The sequence below is a fragment of the Narcine bancroftii genome, chromosome 5 (genome assembly GCF_036971445.1).
Source record: "Narcine bancroftii isolate sNarBan1 chromosome 5, sNarBan1.hap1, whole genome shotgun sequence".
Lineage (NCBI taxonomy): Eukaryota > Metazoa > Chordata > Chondrichthyes > Torpediniformes > Narcinidae > Narcine > Narcine bancroftii.
The window spans coordinates 136,772,250-136,794,677 of NC_091473.1; the positions used below are offsets into that span (position 1 = coordinate 136,772,250).

The 22,428-nt window shown below is 42.6% G+C and overlaps 1 long non-coding RNA gene across 1 annotated transcript; it reads right to left on the reverse strand.

The window, feature by feature from the left end:
* Positions 1-533: 533 nt before the first annotated feature.
* On the reverse strand, positions 534-9,919 carry LOC138762817 (uncharacterized). The gene is made up of 3 exons (XR_011357173.1): positions 9,514-9,919; positions 3,962-4,083; positions 534-983 (listed from the first exon to the last, which is right to left on the reverse strand). It is a non-coding gene; the product is annotated as an uncharacterized lncRNA (long non-coding RNA).
* Positions 9,920-22,428: the final 12,509 nt, after the last annotated feature.

The window sequence follows — 22,428 nt, forward strand, 5'->3', positions numbered from 1 at the left end:
TAAAGGGATCTGATGTCCGTTTCCAAAAAAGCCCTTAACTTTGGGAGACAATGCTATGTCTGCTTTCCATGATGTGAAAACTGTTCTTACAATGCCACTATGCTCGTACATCAGAAGCCCAATGCCTTGCTCTCTCACCACAGATGCATCTGTTAGTGTTGTGGGATCAGTGTTAGAACGATGAGGCTGAGGGCATTTGGAGTCTCTGGTGTTTTTTTTTCAGCCAAGCTCTCACCGGCTCAGGCAAATTATAATACGTTTGTGCAAAGACTCTCAGCTATCGATCTTGCAGTGAAACATATCAGCTTAAAAAATATATATTTATAGTTTTGTATACAGTGCAATATAATAATAGAATCGAATTGAATTAATACATAATTATTAAAATAGATAAAAAATAAAAGGTTGTACTGTACATTAAAGTGAGAAGAGAAAAAACATAGACAAGAAAAAAGAATATAGATTATATGTGCAAATCAACTATAATGAATACCCCCCTCCATGCCCTACCCTCCCAAAAATAAAGACAGGATATTAGTAAAGTAGTAGAATTAAACAAACATGATAAGGATCAACCATTAAGATTAAAGGAAATGTGGGGTGTAGAAGAGAAAACATTAGCTATCCAAACCCATACTTTCTAAATATGGTTTCCATATCTTTAAGTATGTTTCATTCCCATTTCTATATTATAAGTCACCTTTTCTAAGGGAATACAATTTTGCTTCTCGTTCCAACAATCAATTTTAAGACGAGATTCAGATTTCCATGTAATTGCTATACATCTCCTGGCCGTCGCCAGTGCAACTTTCAAAAAATAATTGATTTTTTGAGAACTTGAATTGGGGTTCCGAATCATATATATTTCCCAAAAGAATAAGCTGAGGTGTTGTTCCAAAAACTTGCCCACATCTTTCCAAATTGATGTTACCTTGGTACATGACCAGGTACAATGTATAAACGTACGAATTTCTGTGCCACATCTGAAAAATAAATTTGAAAAAGGTGGAATAAATTAATTTATGTGGCATTAAATATAATTGATAAATAAATTCATAATTAACTAATCTATAAAAAAACCTTTAATTATATATATCTTACTGTCCCAAGAAATGTCAGACCAGCAAAAAGGACCAATATCAGTTCCCAAATCCAATTCCCATCTTCTGATTTATTCAAATCTGGTTTGGAGATTACTCCTGAAGTAGAAGATCCAATTTAGAAATAAGTTTCTTTGTCAGTCTCTCACGAAGCGCAATCTCCAATCCATTATTTCAGGTTTTTATTGGAAGGTCATCCTTTTACCATTTATACAGACCACCAGCCTCTTACACATACTGCAAGAAGAAGCACACATCTCTACTTGCCCAGAGAGATTCGTCACTTGGACTTCATCCTACAATTTTCATCGGACATACAGCACCTCTGAGGAGAAGTGAATGCTGTGGCTGGTGTCCTATCCAGGTGCGACATTACATACATTTACTGCCATTGATTTTACTGCCATGGCTCATGCACGGTGCATTGATTCCAATCTTATCCAGTGTCACCAGATCAACTCTGGTCTCCATCTTCATGATGTGACCCTGGATGAATCCAGTGAAAGGTTGGTCTGTGATTTTGCTTTCCACAAGAAGGCCTCGGCCATTTGTGTGGGAAAATGATCTCTTCACTATCTTTCAATCAAACTAGTTAAGGAACATTTTACCTGGCTTCATGTTAAACGGAATGTTGTTTTCTGTGCAAGAACCTGCTTGCTGGATCAATGCTCTAAAGTCTTCATGCACATGAAATTCGAGCTGGGGGACTTTGCTGTTTTGGATACCCAATTCCAGCACGTGCACCTTGTGGCTTGGAAGGCCTACTTCCTCCATCTCAGGGATCTACTTATCTGCTCACGTGTGAGGACGAGACTAGCAGGTGGCAGGAGAAAATTCCTATAACATCTTTCAGGTGCATGGACGCATATAATGCGCTGGGAGACACGGCTGGGGGGGGTGCAGCTGGGACATTCAGGTGGCCACGGAGAAGATGCCTTTCTGTCAACTGAATATGCAGGCAAATGGAGATCTGTGTCCGAGCAAATGCTGGCTCCTGTTGACTGTGACCTAGTCACACCCACGCTGCCTTGACATCATTTGCAGTGCGTCGTGACTGAAGCTGGAAGGAACATAAGATGAGGATCATGGAGGAGTGAAGAGAAATGCTTATGGGGATGTTGGCAGCCTGTGTCAGTGTCCAGGACGAGATGTACTTCATTGAGACCATGAAATACGTTGAGGTTCTTCTCAGATCCATGTGGTCTGAACAGTGCATAAGTGAGATTAGTGGATGATCCCTGCAAAGATTGTAGGCCAGAGTGCGGTAGTTCGAGGTGGAAAGGCTTGTAAAGTGTAGGTGCCGCAGACGGTGGCAAATGCTACTTATCAGTCAATTAGCCGTGATAACAAATCGGTCTTAATGGTGGTTGCACAGATCTCAGGGGTCTGGATTCTGGAGTAACATTCTCACCAAATTTGATGATGACGAGTGGAGGAGACAATTCCGTATGACGCGTGGCACCAACTATGTGCTGGAACTCATCGAATCTTATCTGCATCCACATAGACCAGATGCGCAGCATCGACTGGAGCCGGGAATTTGACTGGCTGTGGCTCTGAGTTGGTATGCAACGTCTTGTGAGTATTGATCCATCAGTGCCATCTTCGGGATAGATGTCAGCACTTGTGTGCATGGTGGTACGGCAGGTGACAGGATCCTGGAAGGGTGTCCTCGGTAAGCATTTAATCTCCCTGCCAAGTGGAACTCGCCTCCAGGATACAATTGATGGCTTTGCAGAAAGGTGCTTCCCAATGTGTGCTGGCGCCATTGATGGGTCACATATTCCCATTATTACACCCAGCATGGACCCAACGGCCTCCTACAATCCAAAGGGTGACACTCTGTAGTTCTCGAAGTGGTTGTTGACCACAAGTTCTGGTGAGTTAGAGCCCTGACCTTTTGTTTTTGTCATCTTGCATGCCCATGTCCACAGGTACAGGCTACTTTATTTGTTAAGTTGCAGCTTCTTGGATGTGTTTGTGCGTTGCCCTGGCCACACGCATGATGCACGTGCGCTTGCCCCCCCATACAAAAAGACGGAGGAGCAAGCTGGATCCCTCTTTGCATGCGATGAGTATGGTAACCCTAACACGCTTCTCGCGATGATGTTCATGCCTCGTGGGTAAATGGGCAGGTTGGTGAACTAAGCATCTCTGCACTTTTGTGCCCACAGTTGTCCAAACATGGTGATTGAGTGGAGGTCTCAGCTCATCTTTAAAAAAAATTTTTAAGAACAAGATAAAATCAATAGCAACAGGAAAAAAGGTTTTTATACATGTAGTAACCCCCCCTTCCCCCCACTCAGCCAGTCCCCTAAAGGTGAGCCATCAAACATAAAACCTGTACACTACTTTAGGATATTTCCAAACCCTTATGATTCCTTGCACAGAAATATATTCGAAATAGAATGATCACATTTTAACAAAAATAGAGAAATTATGATGTAAATTGTTATTTTCTCCATATAAATACAAGATCTTAATTCATTCTTCCAACCCACTATATTAATCTCTGCATTGGCTTTCCAAGTAATTGCTACACATTTTTGTGGCACAGATAATGGCAAACGTACAAATGCTATTTGAAACTTATCCAACCCTAAGCCAGTCAAACAAACCATATCACCCAACAGAAAATCTCTGGATCCAATGGTAATTTAATTTTCAATAATTTCTCCAAAACCAACCTAACTTTTCCCAAAATGCTTGTACTCTATCTCAAGACCAAACTGCATGCAAAAAAGTTCCAGTACTTGACCCACTTCTAAACAATCTGAATGACTAAATCCGTAGTTTTTCAATTTCTCAGGAGTCCAGTATAACTGATGCAAAAAATTATAATTAACCAAACCATATCTTACCTTAGTCAGTTTAGTTATCGCTTCATGACTTATAACCTCCCAATCCTCTTGAGGTATAGCAGAAGTTAAATCGCTTTCCCATTTATTTCTAGATTTCTCCAAATTCGGATTTCCATAGTTTCCTGTAACGATTGATACATATTTGAAATAAAACCTCTCTTTGGTTTAAAGGAAATGAAAGATTCAAATTACATTAACTTAGGTAAACTCATCTGCTTACCATAATGATCTCTTATCAAAGCTCTAAGTTGGTAATACACAAATAAAGGATTTACTGGTGTCCCAAATTTCTCCCTCAATTGATTTATAGAAAGAAACTGGCCCTCTTCAAAACAATCCTGAATCACATTTATGCCCTGAAAATACCATATCTTTAAATACCTATGAAACCTTGAAAAAGGAATAAGCTGATGTAACGGAGTTTGAATTGATAATTTACCCTTTGTTCCTATAACATCATTTCTTTTAACCCATATCTTTAATACTGGCATATCCTATCCCTGCAATAAATTCAAATTCCACTTGTATATAAACTGGTGTACATCAAATTCAGAAATGCAGGCTAACTACACCTTGACCCGACTAGGAGGCTGATTAATATCCATCATTCCACGAACAAACTTCAACTGTGCAGCTTCATAATACTTTTGAAAATGAGGCAACTGGAGTCTACCTAGTGCATATTTCCAGGTCAATTTCTGTCAGGCCACTCGAGCTAATTTTCCCTTTCATAAAACTTTCCTCACCACCTTATTCAAATCCTGAAAATAAACCCTTTGAAAGTGAACATGGAATTGACTGAAATAAGAATAGAATACGAAGAAAAGTATTCATTTTAATACAATTTACTCGACACATTAATGTTGATGGAAGATCCTTCCATTTAATCAAATCCATTTTAATCTTTTTCCATCTCTTCTCTTTGGCTTGGCTTTGCAGACAAAGATTTATGGACGGGTAATGTCCACGTCAGCTGCAGGCTCATTTGTGGCTGACAAGCCTGATGCGGGACAGGCAGACACGGTTGCAGCGATTGCAGGGGAAAATTGGTTGGTTGGGGTTGGGTGTTGGGTTTTTTCTCCTTTGTCTTTTGTCAGTGAGGTGGGCTCTGCGGTCTTCTTCAAAGGAGGTTGCTGCCCGCCGAACTGTGAGGTGCCAAGATGCACGGTTTGAGGCGATATCAGCCCACTGGCGATGGTCAATGTGGCAGGCACAAGAGCTTAATAATTTAACTTATATAAAGATTGATAATTTGCATTCACAGTTACCCCTAAATATTTAATTTTATCAGACTATCATAATTTTATAATATTTTTACACTCTTTATAATCCCCATGCAAAATCGGCAATATTTCACTTATTTCTCTATTCACCTTCTACCCAGTTATCTCTTCAAATGGAACTAAACATTCTTGTAAATATTTCAAACTATGTGTCATATAAATCAATACATCAGTGAATAAATTAATCTTATATTCATCATCTGCAATTCTTATCCATTTAACCTTGTCATTCTGTCGAGTTGCCTGAGCTTATGGTTCACTGACCAATGCAAACAAGGCTGGTGACATTGGACAACCTTGATGAGTTGAAGGCAGAGAGAGGATTTGATAGAGTTGTTTAAAGTAATGAGAGGAATAGATCGAGTTGATGTGGAAAGGCTTTTCCCATTCAGAGGAGGAGAGAAGGATACAAGAGGTCATGGGTTGAGAGTTGAAGGGCAAAGGTTTAGGAGTAACATGAGCGGGAACTTCTTTACTCAGCCAGTGGTTACTGTGTGGAATGGGCTTCCGGGAAAGGTGGTGGAGTCAGGGTCAATTTTCTCATTTATGAAAGAGTTGGATAAGAATATGGATGGGAGAGAGATGGAGGGATATGGGCAGAGTACTGGTAAGTGGGATTAGAGGAGGGTACATGGATCAGTGTGACTAGAAGGGACAAATTGGCCTGTTTCCGTGCTGAAATTGTTATGTGGTTATACGTATTGGTTCCCACTGTGGGTTATGAACAAGCTAAAACAATATTTACTAAAGAGGAAGTGGAGGAATTCTGTGGAATGGGGGCAGTAAACACTGAAGAAGGGAAGTGGATTCTCCCAAATGGAAGAGAGTTAGTAAATATACCCATCATGAGAAACAACCCTGCACCAAGGGAGTCACTGGGGAGGACAAGCGACATGCGATATTGTATTGAGGAAATTGGGATGCAAGGGCATATACACCATGGCTAAACAGATATGTGCAGGGTGACTAACTTGTCAAAAAGTTAGCACAAAGATACTTAGGGTATCCCAAAGGGGAGGAAGGGGAACTGGCATAAGGCCCTTCCAGAGTATACAGGTAGACTTTACTGAACGACCTTAGATAGGCAGGCAAAAGTACCTTTTAGTACGAGTTCTTCACCTGACAGGATGGGTAGAGTCTTTCCCAATGGCCTTGGCCATTTCATGGGGAGTATGATAGATTATTTTAGAGAACATTATACCACGCAATGGGTTGGTGGAAAACATGGACTTTGACCAAGGAAGGAAGTCACTTCACCTCTAAGATACTTCAAGAAATAAAGCAAAAGATAGAAATAAAATGGGATTTTCATATCCCATGGTATCCCCCTTCCTCAGGGCAGCGAGAATGAAAGAATCAGACATTGAATGAACAAATTGGTGCTAGAAACAAAGTTACTCTGGACAAAATCCCTATAGTCTTACTGCGAATCCAAAGGTCACCTGAAAGGGATGTCGGATTGACCCCTATGAGATGCTTTTCGGACTGCCATTTTTGGGAAGAGAAGGGAAATAGCCAACTGTAGAATTCACTGACCAATTTCTAAAGAATGATGTCTCGGCTCTTGCTTCTTCTTTATCAATTCTTAGGAAGAAGGGTATTTTGGCCCAGATATCTCCACTTGAACTAGCTGTCCACCAAATAGAAGCAGGTGATTGGGTTCTGGTGAAGTGTGGAGGGACTCCAAGGTTCAGCCAAGTTGGATAGGACCATTTCTAACCCTCCTGACCATTGATCCGGCAATAAGAACTGCCAAAAAATGGTGGACACTTCACACCAGAGAGAAAGGACTGGTGGACACCACTGCTGATCCGCCAACTTGGCAGATACATCCCACCAAAGACCTGGTCAAGAAGCAGCTGAAAAGTCATTGATGGTCATTAGAGCAGGACTTGGACTAGTTTGTGAAAGATAATTTAAATAGCGATGTACAACCCTCCTCCTTCGGTAGTAAGGAACATGAGATGGTGGTGGATATGGTGGACAGCGTTGGTCATTGGAAACCAGGGTGGGTCCAATGAGATTCATACCCCAATAGGGAGAGGATTAGAATCCACCCTCAAGCCTACTCAAACCTACTCAAAAGGGGTATATGAGAAATCAATTTGGAATGGGGATAAACATCAGGGGAAAGGAGCAGTTGGCGTGTTGATTTAGAATAATCGTAGAAGGATCCAAGACTAATCCAACCGATCGTACCTTCACAATAATGCCCAGCGAGAAACACTATACTCCATCCAATGATCTGAAAGTAGTAAAGATAGTGGAGGTAGAGGACCTTAGACAGACGATTGAGACAAGTTATGGCGATACAAATGTCTGGGTAGAATAGGTAAAATATACAGTGAAGGGTTTAAAAAAGAGCAATTGCTATGCATGCACTTATAGGACAGGTGATTCCATTTCCACTGGGTTGGGATAAAGACAGACAAGGAATGAGGTGAACGATGGCCTTGTATCAGGATAAAATGGCCTGGGGTAACCAGTCCTGTAAATTTCTGTCCCTGATTTCCCTCCTGCTCTGAAGAAGGATGTCCGGATTCCGCGGCATTCTCGGCTGTGTCAGGAAATCACACAGCCTGAATTTCTAGACAAAAGGAAGACAGTTCACGAGGAATGTAGGAAATCTACAATATGTAGAAAGGTACGAGATGTGACAGAGGAGAGGGGAGGGAACTACTCAGCCTTGAATGTACCCTGAATGGATCTATGGTGATTGTGGAGAGGGAGAATCCTTAGACTGATTCTTCCTCCCAACTGGAAGGGTACCTGTGCAATCATTCAATTGGCCATAACCTTCACCTTGAAATTTGAATGGGAGAAGGTAATAGGGATAAAGAGAAGTAAGAGGGAGTTCCTGGGAACGTCTTTATGTAACCAAATTTGTATTGATGCAATTGGGGTGCCAAGGGGAGTACCTAATAAATTTAACGCACGCAATCAGATAGCAGCAGAGTTTGAGTTAACTATTTTTTGGTGGGAAACTATTATTAACAAAACGTGGACTGAATAAACTATATTTACTACAATCAACAAATTATATCCTGGATGCTGTAAAGGGGATCACTGATCAATTGCATGCCACCAGTCGCGTGGCTTGGGGAAACAGAAGAGCGCTAGATTTGGTGTGAGCAGAGAAAGGAGGAGACTGTGTAATGCTAAGTGGAAATTGCTGTACTTTTATCCCACACGATCCAGCCCAGATGGAACTATTACAAAAGTGTAGCAGGGCCTCTCCACCCTGGCTGAGGGGTTGGCCGAAAATTCAGGAGTGGACACCTCACTAACTGGGTGGCTGGAGTTGTACTTTGAAAAATGGGAGGGAGTAATCGTCTCCATACTGCCCTCCTTAATAGTGGAGGTAGGAGTACTAACTGGTGTGGGATAATGTATTATAGATGCCCTGTGTGCGCGGGCTTACACAGCGGCTTATTGAAACTGCAATTATGAAACAAATGACCTTAAGGGACGTAGAAGATGGGTCAACACGGGATAATCTGTATTGACTTGACAGTGAAAGCTTTAGAAAATGGAAGAGACTCGTGGGATGATGTTATCCAAATTGGAGGCATTTTATGGTTCTATTTCCAGTGATGAAGAAACAGTTGAATAAATAGAAAAGGAGGGAGTGGGATTGTGGAAAGTAGCCAAAGGACTGTTTCTGCAGAGTTAATATGGCTGCCCAGAGAAAGCCAATGCGTACCTTAAGGGGAGGGTGGGGGGTGGGGGGGCCGGTCTGCTAGAATACCAAGGAAGGTTACTTCCTGCAAAAAATTGCAGAGTAAGTCAAAATGATACCAAAAACATTGCGAAAGAACTGGACATCATTCCAGATAAGGATGAGAAGAAATAAAGGTAGGGGGTAGTGAAATATGGGGAGTGGGAAACTAGGCCCGCTTTAATACAATAATAGGAACATCTTTTGATAGGTAAAACGAACTTATCAATTACTCAGTGAACTAACCAATTAAACTAACGGAGGAGTGGTTATTAACACAAAGAAATGTAGAAAAAAATGTTGTTGAATAGCAGTGTGTGTGCCTTTCTGAAAGAGACCCGCTCTTGCAAGAACGTTGAATAAAAAGGTTATATCGCTTCACCTATTGACTTCAAAATTATTTAATCAGTGAGCTGTGTTTCTCACACAAGTTAGAGAGGGAGAATTATTTAAGTGCTGGGAAAATTGGGGCTGCGGCCAACTTTTATACATTCGATAAGGGTGTTTCACCGTGCGCCCAAGGCTAAGTTTGTGACCAATGGACAAATTACCTGAGCCTTCCCACTGAAAAGATCATGCAGGCAGGGTTTCCCGTTATCTCCAGCACAGTTTTTGTGAGCCATGGGGCCATCAGCCGTGGCCATTTGCCAGGAATCAGTCATTAAAATTTTCAGAACAGGGCAGGAAGAGCATCAATCCAATTTATTTGCTGAGATGTTCTGACAGATCTGACAGACCTGACACACTCGTTGCCCAAGTTGCGCTCCACTCTGGAGGACAATGGGGAGATCTTTGGGTATAAGATCAATTGGGATAAATACAAAATCATGTCACTTATGAAGGGAGATTACAGGCAATGTCAATGAAATAGTCAACTAAAGTGTCCGCAAAATGGAATCAAATATCAAGGAGGTAGAAGAATTAACAACTCAAGTAACTTAAACAAGTTGAACTACTCCCCCCCCACCCCGACCCCTTGCTTGGGAAAATTGAGGAGGATTGAAATAGCTGGATGTCCCTGGCCATTACACTAGTGGTGTCACAAAGAGGGGAGGTGACACAGATGGGGTCATGATGTCACAGAGTGGGGCAACTCCTGCTGTGTTGCCATAGCTTAGCTGCACCAGGGCAGAGCAGCACAAGTAGGATGTCTCTCCTGGAAGGGCAATGAGGCCTGCATGAGGGCACATCCCAGGGACTCTTTCTGAGCAATGGCGTTGTGTTTGGAAGCGCCCAGGGCCCATGGGTGAGATAAAGATCCTATCAACGGCTCCACTACTGGGACAGAGCCTCCTCCAGCACCATACATCACCCGGTGTGGCCAGAGAGAATGGAGGCCACATTTAACACCCTCTCGGGAGTGGGAGGGAAGGTAGCCCTTCCAACAGGAATGGTAAAGAGCTCTCCCCTCACCCCAGAATGCGATCTCTCCCACTGTGAGACAGAATCGCCCTTCCACACCCCACAACACCGGATTATAGAACCTGTTCCATCTTTTCCCACCTCCCCCACCCCCCCATCCCATCACCAACAATCCCAGATCAAGGTCCTGGAAAGCGTTGCTGGTGAAAAGACAGGTACTTCCTTAGATTCAGTATGGGAATGTACAAAAGTTAGGCTCTTTTGGGAACAAATAATTAACTTTTTGAGAGGTTTATTCAAAATAGATATATATGTTGACCCATGGGTATCTCGGCAACATTTCATTTAATTAAGAACAATGAATGGACTGATAAAATCCTACTCTTGTACTCAACTTGTACAATCCTACCCTGCAAATGAGCTGATTCCCAAAAAAATCTATTCTTGAGGATGACTCATGACGAGCAACATAAAAAGAATAATCCTTCTCTGTCGGATTCATCCGTCGCCATATTTCAACCAAATTTAAACCCCCCATCAGCTCAATTATTCTTTTTGCCAATTTGGTTTCCTTCACAATTTTTGGAGACTTATCCAACAGTGTATTTGGAACGTATGTGTTTAGATGTTAAATAAAAGTTTTATTTCTGATAAAAGGTGTAAAAACATAGCACACCATCCGGCAAACTGTCATAATCGGTCTTACTGTGTTTTAAAAACGCTCCGAAGTGGGGAGGGTGTAGGGGGGATGGGGGAGGAGGGGGGTAGTAGGGGTTAGTTTTAGATTATATATATTTTGGTTTTGTAAAATTCTTCAATATAATTAAAAAAAATAGAGTCAGGAACGAACCACCAGAGGATCAATTCTGACATTGAGGTGATGTTTGGAAGAAAGTTCGAGGGAAGGATAGACACCATCTTGGACAAATGGCCAGTTCTGTGCTCTCTGGGTGTGTAAATGCTACTGCAACTGCCCCACAGGAGATAGCAATAAGGCCACAAGAGTAGTGGCCACACTGGATCAAGGAGGTGCCCTACGCAGATGTTTAAATTATTGGCAGTGTGTCTTTCGGTGTGGTGTACCAGGCCTGGCTGTTGGATGGTGGAGAGCTGATAACCATCACGAAGGTGTTGCAGGGCAAAAGATTCAAGGTGAGGGGGAAGAACAGTTTTTCAGCAATGGGACAGCCTGAAATTTAAATTTAGACATGCAGCATGTACACAGGTCCTTTCATCAAATAAACCCCTGCGACCAAATTACACCCAATTGACCTACACCCCTGATGTGTTTTTGAAGGGTGGGAGGTAACTATGCAGCTGATGGAAACCCACGTTAAGCCAGGGAGACAGTGCTGGATTCGTACCCCGGTCGCTGGCTCTGTAACACCATTGCACTTACCGCAACACTAACCGTGCCACCTCTTGGCGAGCGATCCTGCACCAAGACACAGTGTGACCAGACTGGCCTAGTTAGCCCGCCCGGGGCTATTAATGGTGCCACTAAACCCAGTTTCAAATTTGACGCGGTCTTCCAGGGAGGTTGGAACCTGTTCTGATGGACGGTTAATCTGAAGTTAAGGGAGATGATTATTCTTGCAGGAAGATTTGCTAGTGTTCCTCTGGTGGGGTGGGGGATGGGTGATGTTTAATCTAGATTTGCAAGGAGATTGGAACCAGACTGACAGAGTAGATAGGGGAGTGGAGGAGGGAAAGATGATGTCCAGACTGTGTCAATTCAGAAATCAAACGGTTGTATCTGGTGGAAATGTTCTCAGGTGTATCTGTTTCACTGAAAGGGGTATTGTCAGAAAGGCAGATGTTTAGAGCATGGATTGGCACATAGAATTTTGAAACTGTAGCCATTAGTAAGGCTTGGTGGGAGGAAGCCCAGTACTGGCAGCACGACGTTTCAGTGGTTTCCGATGTGATAGAGGGAGAGGAATGAAAGGGAGAGGAGTGGCGTTACATCAGATGAAATATTATTGCAGTGCTCAGACAGGACAGACCCTCGGGCTTGTCTATTGAGGCTCTGTGGGTGGAATTGTTAAACGGGAAAGGGATAACCACACTCATGGGCTTGTATTATAGACTGCCCATCAGTAAATGAGAATTAGAGGAGCAAATCTGGAGAAAATAGCAGAGAGTTGCAGGAAAGATTAAATTGTCAAGGATTGTTTTCGCTCGAGTTCAGAAGAATGAGAGGAGATCTTATAGAAACATATAGGATTATAAATGGTATGGATAGCATAGATGTAGGAAGGTTTTTTGAGCTGGCCGGGGAAACTAAAATGAGAGGACACAGCCTCAAGATTCGGGGGAGTAGATTTAGCACAGAGATGAGGAAAAATAGTTTTTCCCAGAGTGCAGTGCATGTTTGGAATGCTCTAACCAGGGAAGTGATTGAGGCTGCCTCATTAAACATATTTAAAATTCAGCAAGATAAATTTTTACATGATAGAGGAATTAGGGGATATGGGGAGAAGGCAGGTAGGTGGAGTTAGGTCATAAATTAGATCAGCCATGATCGTATTGGATGGCGGAGCAGGCTCGATGGTCCATTTTTGGCCTACTCCTGTTCCTATTTCCTATATTCCTATGTTCCAAACATAAGTGTGGAATAGTAGATTTTAACTTTCCGCATATTGACTGGGACTGAAGGCTTGGAGTCTGTCAAATGTGTCCAGGAAAGTTTTTTTAATCGATATATAGAGGTACCAACCAGAGAGAATGCAGTGCTGGATCACCTATTGTTAAACAAGACAAGACAGGGGACATATGTATATGGGGGGGAATATTTTGGGGCCAGTAATGATAAGGCAATTTGTTTCAAGTTTATTATGGAGAAGGATTGGTCTGGTCTTCAGGCTGAGATTCTCAGTTGGAGAAAGGGCAAGTTTGAGGAAATGAGAAAGGGTCTAGAAAGCATGGATTTGGACAGGTTGTTCTCAGGCAAATGTGTTCAGTAAGTGGGAGGCTTTCAAAGTGGAAACACAAGGTCTGCATGTGAAGATTAAAGGCAAAGTTAGGACGCAGAGGGAACCTTGATTTTCCAAAGAAGAGAGTGGTGTACAGCTGGTACAGGCAACAAGGAGCAAATGAGGATCTTGAGAGGATGATTAAAAAATGCAGGACCAAATTAATAGGGAAATCTGGAGGGACAAAATTGGTCCTCTTGTCGATCAGAGTGATCACTTATGTATGAAGCTAGAAGAGATGGGGGAGATCTTCTAGATTTTTCTTAAATCTCTTTTTATTCAGGAAACTGGCACAGAGTCTAGGGGAGCGAGGCATATAAGCAGTGAGGTCAGGGAACCTAGATAAAGAGGAGGAAGTGCTTGTAGTCTTAAAGTGAACAAAAGGGGATAAATCCCCAGTTCCCTTGGAATTTGAGGGAGGCTGGGGCAGAAATTGCAAACACCCTGGCAGATATATATAATAACATCCTTAGCCACAGGTGAGGTGCCGGAGGATTGGAGGGGAGCTCATCTTGTCCCGTTGTTTAAAAAGAGGCTCCAAAAATAACCTAGGAAATGATAGGCCGGTGAGCCTAATATCAGGAGTAAACAAGTCATTAGAAGGTGCTCTAAGAGATTGGATATAGAAGTATTTTGACAGTTAGGGACAAATAAGGACCAGCCAACACGGCTTTGTGCACATACTAGGAACATTGATGAAGAAAAGACTTGTCTACATGGACTTGAGTAAAGCATTTAAGATGTTCCCACATGGGTGGAAAGTTCAGTTGCTTGGTATTTCTGGTGATGCGTAGATTGGTTTCAGCATTAGCTTTGTGGGAAAAACCAGAGGTTGGTTGCGGATGACTGACTCTCTGACTGGAGGCTATGACTCTTGGTGTGTCTCAAGGACATCCCCAAAATTTTTAGACCATCAACCCCTTCATGGAACTTTTGATCCCTCATCGACCCCCAGGCATGGAATCCCGACAGTTTGACGGTGTGTTGTTGGGGGGGGTGGGATGACTTGGCTGGCACTGGATGGGTTGGAATGGGGGCACTATGAAAGGTACAAAGAACACAAACGCTCAGTCTTTCCTCTCGTTCTCTACAGAAAATATGGCCACCATCAAGCCCTGCTCTTGCAAGAGGATGGCCACCACTGCCATAGGTGCTATTTTCGGTTGATCCACCCCTGCTTTCCACCACATAGATTTGATTGGCCCCAGTATTATCGAGCACCAGAGCTCATCTTTAGAGCTCCTGACGACATCTCAAATATCGGTGAGTAATAAACCAGACTTTAGGAAGGCAGCCCTGTCACTTGAGGCAAAAAGGCAGAACTGTCCAGCACAGAGACAGAGGGTTATCCCGTAGGGAAGAAGTTGATGTCACGGGTTGGGGGGTGTTGGGCATAGAGATTGAGATGGAGAGAGTATCCCATGATGACTGAGATGGTGATGTCCCAAATAGGGAGGGAGGGGTGCGTGTTGAGTGTTCTCATGTAAAATAGAGAAAGCTTCATCCAAGGTGGGAAGAGATAGATTGAGGCAGAGTTATCCGAGGGAGAGATGTGACATAGAGAGGGATGAGGGATATGCCAGAGAAAGAGGGGAGAGGTGTCAGAGAGAGGGAGGATGAGAGAGGTGCCAGAGATAGAGGTGCCAGAGAGTGGAAGCAAATCTAAATAAGTCATATGCATTAAATGGGAGGCTATTGAGATGTGCAGAGCAACAAAGGCATTTAGGAGTGATGGTAAATAGTACCCTCATGGCTGATACTCAGTTAGATGGTGTGGTGACGAAGGCATTTGGAATGTTGGCCTTCATAAATCGGAGTATTGAATTCAAGAGTAGGGAGGTTATGATGAAATTGTACAAGGCATTGGCGAGGCCAAATTTGGAGTACTGTGTACAGTTTTGGTCACCAAATTATAGGAAAGATATAAAGAAAATAGAGAGAGTGCAGAGAAGGTTCACAAGAATGTTGACAGGATTTCAAGGTTTGAGTTACAGGGAAAGGTTATGCAGACTGGGGCTTTTTTCTCTGGAGTGTAGAAGATTGAGAGGGGACTTGATAGAGATGTATGAGTTTTTAAAAGGGACAGACAGAGTAAACGTGGATAGGCTTTTTCAATTAAGAGTGGGTGAGACTTTGGAAGAAATTTGACATATTTCCCCGGACAGAGCTGGAGTTGGTGCTGGAATTTTCTCAAGAACAGAACTTATTAAAGTTGATTTCGGAATCCTTTTTGAAAGATGGCGACGAATGTTGATTTGAAATATTTGAAATATTTTCTGAAGATAAACATATATATGGAACTCCTTGACCTGCAATAAGGTTTATCAGTGATTTTTTTTTGGATGGAATATTGGAGGAGTGAATTTATAATCTGTGTGTATGCATACATTGCAAACAGATTTTAATAGTTTTGAAAAGGTTTTTTTTAAACTAAACAACAAGATCAGTTTAATATTGAGAATATTGGAAAAAACAGAAACTTTATTAAATTTGGAAACTCAGTAGAAAGAAACTATGAACAAGAATGATGATTTATAAAATTAAAGTCGAAGAAGAGTTAAAAATTTTGAATAAGTTTTTCTTGAAAATAAACAATAATTTCAACTTAACATTGAGAAGATTGACAAAGTGGAAAATTTGATATTAAATTGGGAAACATAGAAGAAAGAACTTATGAATAACATTGATGCTTTAGAAGATCAAGACCGAAGGAATTATGTTCAAGAAAATTTTAAAAGATTTGAAAAAACTTTTTTTGAAAGTAAGCTACAAATTCAACTTGAGACTGAGATGAATGGAAGATTCGGTGTTGAACTGGGATGTTCAGAGGTGTTTAAATTCAGTGGATGAAATTCAGGAAGACTTGGAAAAAAAAATTTAAAAAAAAGGGTTTATTGATTGTAAACAATGTTTAACTCAGTGTTGGGAGGGTGGAAAGGGTGCAAAATTTAATATCAAGTTTGGATTTTCAAAAAAAAGAGTTTATGAATAAGATTGGTTAAATTGATGGACCGGGGTTTTATGGATATAAGAATTGATGATTTTTCGGTTTATATGTGTATTTTGTCTGCCTGGGGGGGTGGGGGAGGGAGTGGTACTTCTGCCCCCGAAAGTCATAGGCCACTTGTGGTTAAACCGCACCCATTTGGGTTTTTGGGAATTAACCACCACAAGGTGGTTTCCTAAGGGGTTAGGGGAGGTGGGGGGGGGTGAAATTTGAAAATTTTTTAGTATCTATTATGTAATATTATACTAAGTCAATTTGAAATGAATGTTTGGAGATACTATAAATAAATTTAAAAAAAAAAAGATTTTAAAAGGGACAGACAGAGTAAACGTGGATAGGCTTTTTCAATTAAGAGTGGGGGAGATTCAAACGAGAGGGCATGGTTTAAGATTGAAGGGGGAAAATTATAAGGGGAACATGAGGGGAAATTACTTTACGCAGAGGGTTGTGGGGATGTGGAATGAGCTTCCTATAGACGTGGTCGAGGCGGGATTATTGGTTACATTTAAGGAAAGACTAGATAGTTACATGGATAGGAGAGGACTGGAGGGGTATGTACCGGGCTCTGGTCAGTGGGACTAGGAGGGTGGGGATTTGTTATGGCATGGACTAGTTGGGCTGAACTGGCCTGTTCTGTGCTGTAAGGGGTTATATGGTTATATGGTTATATAGGGTAAGAAGGACTACGGAGAGGGAGGGAGAAGTACAATGGCAAGGGAGGTTGAGGTGCCTCAGAGTGTGTGATATGACCGTGCAGATGGAGCTTCATTCACCCTGTGTCTGACCCCGGGTTGTTCAATTGGACAGTCCCCACACTCAACTTCACTGTCTCTCACGTCCCTCGACACCCTGTGACATTGACGCCAGGCCTTCCCTCTCTTGCAGATATCTATTCAGCTGGCTGTGTGTTGGCTGAGCTGTTATTGGGACAGCTCATCTTCCCCAGGGACAGTGGGGTGGAGCAGCTGGTGGAGATGATCAAGGTAAGCAATGTTGAGTCAGGAGTGGTGGGGGTGGGTCAGACCCAACCTCACCCTACCCTACGCCCAGAGCTGCCAGTCCAGATGAAACCCGCAGCAGAAGGTGGGAGAGGGTGAGAGAGCTGATTGGTGGATATATGTGGGAAGGGACAAGCGAAGTGCTTGGAGAATAGAGGTGGAAGGGGGAGGGAAATATTAGGATAGAAACATAGAAACATCGGAGCAGGAGTAGGTCATTCGAACCTTCGAGCCTGCTCCACCATTCAACGAGATCATGGCTGATCTTAAAGTTCAGTACCCCATCCCCGCCTTCTCTCCATAACCTTTAATACACATACTGAAGAAATAGATCTAATTCCCTCTTAAATATATTTAATGAACCTGCCTCCACTGCCCTCTGTGGCAATGAATTCCACAGATTCACCACCCTCTGGGTCAAGAAATTCCTCCTCATCTCGGTCCTAAATGGTTTGCCTATTATCCTCAAACCATGGCCACGGGTTCTGGATTTTCCCATCCTTGGAAACATCCCATCTGCATCCATACTGTCCAGTCCTGCCAGAATTTTATATGTCTCTATGAGATCCCCTCTCAATCTTCTAAACTCCAGCGAGTACAATCCCAATTCGCAGAATCTTTCCTCATAAGTCATTCCTGCCATTCCAGGTATCAGCCTGGTGAATCGCCTCTGCACTGAGGATCATAAGGGAAGCAGAGGCAGTGATAGAGAGGAGTTACAGGGAGACAGTCACCCCTAGAAGGCAGGAGTTAGTGAATTGGGTGACTGTGAGGAAAGGAGGGAGAGTGCCAGTGTAGAGTACCCCTGTGGAAGTGCCCCTCAGCAACATGTATTTGGCTTTGGATACTGCTGGGGGGAACAGCTTATCAGGGACGAGTCGTGGGGGTCAGGTATCTGGCACAGTGGCTTCCCCTGAGGTTCAGAAGGGAAAGAAGGATAAGGATAGGATTCTTGTAGTTTGGGATTCATTTAATCAGAGGGACAGATAGAAGGTTTGTGGGATGAGATCGGGGATCCAGGTTGGTATGTTGCCTCCCTGGTGCCAGGGTCAGGGATATCTCTGATCGAGTACATAGAATTCTGCAAGGCGAAGGAGAACAGCCAGAAGTCGTGGTCCATGTGGGGACCTATGACTTAGTTAGAAGTGGGGATGAGGTCCTGAAACAGGATTATGTAGAATTTGGTAGGAAGTTAAAAAACAGGACCTCCAAGGTAGTAATCTCTGGATTGCTGCCTGTGCCACACGCTAGTGAGGGTAGAAATAGGAGGATGTGGAGGATGAATGTGTGGCTAATGAGATGGTGCAGGGGGCAAGGGATAAGATTTCTGGATCATTGGGATCTCTTATGGGGAAGGTCGGACCTGTACAAGAGGGATGGACTCCACTTGAACTGGAGGGGGACCAATGTGCTGGCAAGCAGATTTGCTCGAGCTGTGGGGGAAGGTTTAAACTAGTTTGGCATGTGGGTGGGGAACAGAGTGTGAGAGCAGTGTCCAGGGATTATGGCCACCTAGATAGGAATAAAAAAGATAAGAAAGGTAGGATGGAGATAAGGGTAGAAGGTAAAAAAGAGAATATATGTGAGGGTCATTCTCTGAGATACATATATTTTAATGCAAGAAGCATAGTGAACAAGGTAGATGAGCTGAGAGCATGGACAGATACTTGGGGTCACGATATTGTGGCAATTAGTGTGTTCTGGCTGCAGGAGGGGCAGGACTGGCCACTTAATATTCCAGGATACCTTTGTTTTAGATGTGATAGATCAGGGGGTAAAAAGGAGGAGGAGTTGCTCTGCTTGTTAAGGAGGACATTACTGCCGTGAGGTGGCAGGATGGTATGGAGGGATCGACCAGTGAGGCTGTTTGGGTGGAATTGAGGGGTGGAGGATGAAAGAGGGTACTAATAGTGGTGTATTACACACCACCAAATGGGCGAAGAAAATTAGAGGAACAAATTTGTAGGGAGATAACGTATATGTGTGAAAATCATAATGTAGTGATCATGGGAGATTTAAACTTCCCATACATTGATTGGGATACCCATACAGTTAGAGGGCTGGATGGGCTGAAGTTCGTTAAATGTGTTCAGGATTGTTTTCTAAATCAGTTAGTAGAAAAATTGACTTGGGATGGTGTAATACTGGATCTCCTGTTTGGGAACGAGCTAGGTCAGGAGGCAAACATTAATGTTGGAGATCCAATTGGGTCTAGTGATCATAATTCTGTAAGTTTTAGGGTAATTTTAGGGAAGAGCAAGGAGAGGCCTAAAGTTGAGGTTCTGGATTGGAAAAGAGCAAATTTCGAAGGAATAAGAAGGGATTTGGGGAGTATTGAGTGGGACAGGATATTTTCAGGTAAGGGTGTTAATGAAAAATGGAGGATATTCAAAAAAGAAATGTTGAGGGTACAGAGTAGTTATGTTCCAGTGTGGATCAAAGAAAAGGCTGGAAGTCATATGGAGGCTTGGTTTTCGAGGAATATTGGAAATTTGGTTAGGAGAAAAATGGAGGTGTACAAGAGGTATAAAGAGCAGGGAGCTGAGAAGTTGAAGGACTACAAGGAGTTTAGAAGGAATCTTAAGAAAGAAATTAGAAAGGCCAAAAAAAGGCATGAAGAGGCTTTGGCTGACAGAGTAAAAATAAATCCAAAGGGTTTCTATAAGTACATTAAAAGTAAAAGATTAGTGAGAGATAAAATTGGACCCCTTGTAGATAGCGAGGGTAGGCTGAGTTAGAAGTCAGAGGAAATGGGGGAAATTTTGAATGATTTCTTTGCCTCGCTATTCACTAAGGAAAAAAATGTTGAACCAGTTGAAGTAAAGAAGAATCGTGGTGAGGTAATGAAGCATATAAGGATAACCGAGGAGATAGTGATGGCTGTGTTAAAAAAGATAAAGGTGGATAAATCTCCCGGACCGGACAAAATATTCCCTAGGACACTCAGGGAGGCTAGTGGACGGTTAGTGGGGCCATTAACAGAGATATTTAGGATGTCACTGGCCACAGGGGTGGTGCCAAATGATTGGAGGGTGGCGCATGTTGTTCCTCTGTTTAAGAATGGGTCCAAATGCAAACCTAGGTATTTTAGGCCTGTAAGTCTGACGTCTGTGGTGGGCAAGTTGATGGAAAGTGTTCTGAGGGATGGTATTTACAATTATTTGGAGGTACAGTGATTGATAGGGAGTAATCAGCATGGTTTTGTCAGGGGTAGATGATGCTTGACAAAATATTTTGAGTTCTTCGAGCGGGTTACAGAAAAGTTTGACGAAGGGAAAGTTGTGGATGTTGTCTATTTGGACTTTAGTAAAGCTTTTGAAAAAGTTCGCCACAGGAGGTTAGGAAGAAAGGTAGAGGCATTAGGTATAAATAAGGTCGTGGTGAAATGGATTCAGCAATGGTTGGATGGGAGGTGTCAGAGAGTCGTGGTAGAAAAATGTTTGTCCAATTGGAGGCCGGTGACTAGTGGAGTTCATCAGGGTTCGGTCCTGGGTCCACTATTATTTATTATATATATTAATGATCTGGATGTAGGGGTGGAGAATTGGATAAGCAAGTTTGCAGATGACACAAAGGTCGGTGGTGTTGTGGACAGTGAGGTAGATTACCGTAGATTAAAAGGTGATTTAGGAAGGCTGGAGGTGTGGGCTGAGAAATGGCTGATGGAATTTAATACAGATAAATATGAGGTGCTGCATTTTGGAAAGGCAAATTTAAATAGGTCATATACATTGAATGGTAGACAATTGAGGCGTGCAGAGCAACAAAGGGATTTAGGAGTTATGGTAAATAGTACCCTCAAGGCTAATACTCAGGTGGATGGTGTGGTGAAGAAGGCATTTGGAATGTTGGCCTTCATAAATTGGAGTATTGAATTCAAGAGTAGGGAGGTTATGGTGAAATTGTACAAGGCATTGGTGAGGCCAAATTTGGATTACTGTGTACAGTTTTGGTCACCAAATTATAGGAGATATATAAACAAAATAGAGAGAGTATAGAGAAGGTTCACGAGAAATTTGACAGGATTTCAATGTTTGAATTAGAGGGAAAGGTTGTGCAGAATGGGGCTTTTTTCTCTGGAGCGTAGAAGATTGAGAGGGGACTTGTTAGAGGAGTTTTAGATTTTAAAAGGGACAGACAGAGTAAATGTGGATAGGCTTTTTCAATTAAGAAAGGAGGAGATTCAAACTCGAGGATATGGTTTAAGATTGAAGGGGGAAAATTATAAGGGGAACATGAGGTGAAATTTCTTTATGCAGAGGGTGGTGGGGATGTGGAATGAGCTTCTAACAGACGTGGTTGAGGCGGGATCATTGGTTACGTTTAAGGAAAGACTGGATCATTACATGGATAGGAGAGGACTGGAGGGGTATGGACCGGGTGCTGGTCAGTGGGACTAGGAGGGTGGGGATTTGCTACGGCATGGACTAGTAGGGCCGAACTGGCCTGTTCTGTTCTGTAAGTGGTTATATGGTTATATAGTGTAAGAAGTACTAGGGTGGGTCCAATGAGATTCATACCCCAATAGGGAGAGGATTAGAATCCACCCTCAAGCCTTCAGGGCCAGTAAAGTTCACCATGACCAGCCCCGAGAGTTCTAAACTGCAGGTGATTTAATGTCATGCTTGTAGCTTAATAAAATGTGGTGGGGTTGAGAGTCAGAGATGACATAGTGTTCAGGAGAAACATATGTGTCTTAATAGACACTGTCCCTATTGGTGTGATGCATGGTGGACCACCCAGACCCGGTGCTGGACGCCTAGTACAAGATCTGGTAGTAAAATGTCGGATATCAATCTGGAGAGGACATTTGCCATTAACTGCAGGAACAAAGAGTGTAATCCTATCTATATGACCATTAAACGTACCTCAGGGATTGAGGAAATGAATGGAAAAAACCTACTCGAAAGGGGTAGATGAGAAATCAATTTGGAATGGGGATAAACATCAGGGAAAAGGACCTATTGGCGTGTCGATTTAGAATAATCGTAGAAGGATCCAAGACTCATCCAACTGATCGTACCTTCACAATAATGCCCAGCGAGAAACCCTATACTCCATCCAATGATCTGAAAGTAGTAAATATAGTGGAGGTAGAGGACCTTAGACAGACGATTGAGACAA